This window comes from Seriola lalandi, unplaced genomic scaffold (assembly GCF_002814215.2).
Source record: "Seriola lalandi dorsalis isolate HSWRI2012SDOR001 ecotype SW California unplaced genomic scaffold, Sedor1 jcf7180001992352, whole genome shotgun sequence".
In the NCBI taxonomy this organism is placed as follows: Eukaryota; Metazoa; Chordata; class Actinopteri; order Carangiformes; family Carangidae; genus Seriola; species Seriola lalandi.
In genome coordinates this window covers 703-3544 of record NW_019463018.1, presented here as the reverse complement: position 1 = coordinate 3544, position 2842 = coordinate 703, and the positions used below count along the sequence as shown (strand labels likewise).

General features: G+C 33.6%; 1 long non-coding RNA gene across 1 annotated transcript; it reads right to left on the bottom strand.

Moving 5' to 3' along the window:
• Nucleotides 1–289: 289 nt before the first annotated feature.
• On the bottom strand, nt 290–1203 carry LOC111660841 (uncharacterized). Its single transcript, XR_002761179.2, has 4 exons — nt 1110–1203; nt 892–929; nt 735–787; nt 290–438 (listed from the first exon to the last, which is right to left on the bottom strand). It is a non-coding gene; the product is annotated as an uncharacterized LOC111660841 (long non-coding RNA).
• Nucleotides 1204–2842: the final 1639 nt, after the last annotated feature.

The following is a 2842-nucleotide window of genomic DNA, read 5'->3' as shown; positions in this document are numbered from 1 at the left end:
AAGCAAAAATAGACAAATGTATCACAATGGAGAAGTAATGTATCCATACTACTTTAATTCATATGGCCCTTGTTAACAAAAAAACTGCAGGTGAACTTTACAGCATATCAGTATATCATCGACATACATATTGTTGATTTCGGCCTCTTAATGAGATTTATTGACAATAAGGAAATATAGAATAACACCAGCCTTGTCCTTTCGCATATCATTTACCCTACAACAAAAAATACTATACATTTACTTTATTACTTTATTTGTTATCATTATCCAGAAACTACAACACCAAATTAAAAATATTTAATATTCACCCATAGATGTAGTTGTTGTATGCCTCCCACACTCGGACAGCCGTGATACGGCCCTCTCCAGTCAGACTGTAAGAGGTGCCACTCCCTGACCCCACGGCTGGGGAGAAGGAGTAGTACTGAGGTTGGACTGCAAAGACAAAGAGATGCAAACATTAACTGACAGAAAATTCTCTTTTATTTCATTTTATTTGATCTTATGTTTAATTTTGTTTGTCTGGTACAAATATGTATAAATCAAATTTAATTACAGTAAATTATTATGTGTAGTGTTTGCTCAGTAAAGTGTTTTCAAACATATCTGATTATCTGCAAAATACTACGTGCCTTAAACTGAACTGTTAATCAAGCATAAGCTATTTTTTATGAGCATATTACATGTCAACAGACTATTAAACTGTGATTAATGTGATAAATGAAACTTACCATCAGCTAACACACAAGCTGTGAGCAGAGCGAAGAGGACAACGTGGTACATTCTGTCAAACAAATTGATAATGAGGCAGAATTATTGAACCAGGAATTATTTTTACCCAGCAATTATTGATTTTATATTGAACACAGGGTGGATCTGGATTTTTACCTGTCTAATTTATTCCTTGCAAGATGATCAAGAGATACCTGTAGAGAATTAAATTTAAAAAAATGAGAATTTAATGTAACGTTCAGTATTTGTAACATCATTTTTTTCACTTTTTTTTCATATTTTACATATTTTTGAGATAACAATTTGACAATCAACAAATGATCTATTAATTGATATCAATAAACAGCAGAAGATCAAAATAAACATATACTTACAGATCAAGTTTTCAAGTGTGCTGTAATGTAGTCAGGGCTTCAACATCAGTGTGTGCAGCTTCACCTCCTCTCAGAGTTCTGTGTCTACCTGTGCAGAAGCTCTTGTTTTTATAGCATTGTGATTCATTAATGAACATGTATTTAATTGTCTTTACCATAAACACATACAGATTTCCTGGTTGACATGAATTCAAAGAAATACATGAATAAACACGATGCCTTCCTGTTATTTCACAGTAAACGTCACAGTGTGTTTGAATGATCAGAAAAATGTGGTAAGATCAGTTGATCGTGACGAGAGAGGGAATGTGAACCTGTGCCAACTGAAGCATGATTCTATTCTTGTTCTATTAATAAATTCCTAATTGAATTATAGGATCAAAAACCAAAAGCCTTTCTAAACAGGTATAGCTATACACTAAATGATTCATGGCAATGACTGGCAGTGTGTACAGTTTTCATCTTAAGTGACTTTGTTTCTCAACATATCATTCCCTGCAAAATACACCATGCTCAAAGGCATATTGCCTTAAACATGTTGACTTTTGTTATAGTTTGTTTTTAATTATCCAATATATATTTTAGAATTATGGTGCACAATAATATTGTTCTTGGGTAAAAAGACAGAACTGGGTTACAGGAGCATATAACAAGGTTAAGGAAAGTTACCCTATAGGAATTCTTTTTAGATGTAGGTTTATTAACATACAAGTGTTTTTCTCATGAATAAAGAATTTGGGGAGAGAGGGATAATCTGGGAAACATATGAAATAACATTGTGTCATAAACAAAGATAAAACTACTACAGAAATACTGGAATACAGAAATAATTGGGGAAAATTTCCCTCATAGGAAGACTGTGAAATACAGATTAATGCATAATATGTAAATAAAATGGAACCCCACAATCCAAACCCTCATTATCATTTCTCAACAGTAGAATTTAATTTAAAGAAAGGCCACTGGCCAATCTTCACATCACATACATTAGCAATATTTGCAACAACAAAGTCACTACAAGTGACCAACCTGATGCATCAATACATTTTTCACATCTTTTCCGAAGTTCTATACAATAATATAAAGTATGACCTGTTAAATGTCTCCATACTAACAGCCAAAACTCAAGTAACAAGCATAAACCTCGTACATGGCTGCACCCAGATAAGTCCCGGGCAGAACTTGTTTCACTTTCACAACCAACGGTAATAATAATTTAACATGCCAGAATTAAATCCCCCTTTCAGTACAATGGATGGCGCCACTCGGCCAGGTGTGCCAAAACACTTTTTTATAAACTTCAGTTTAATAGAAAATAATCTCAAAAAGCAATAGCACAATGTGCTGTCAACATAAAAATAAATGGGGTGTTGTCACACAAGCATGAGCACTGAAGGTGAAAGTCCATTTCTAATTTTATTGTTTGCACTGTAAACTGCTGGAAATGAGAAAATATTTGTATTGATGCATAATGCAGTAACTATAATAAGGCAAATGGGAGTGGATCAATACGAGGCATTGTACTAAAGTACTGACCAATTATAGATATCAGACATTAAAATGAAAGGAATTAGAATAAAAGGTCTGCCTCTAATACTAACAGGCCTTAAATAAAGGCCTGTTAGCTTCTGCAGTTGAGGTAAATGAAGGCCCTGGTCATAATTTGAAGAAATGCTATAAAACTGTTTTGGACAGTTCATGCCAAATCATTTTGGAAGAGCAACAGCCAATAA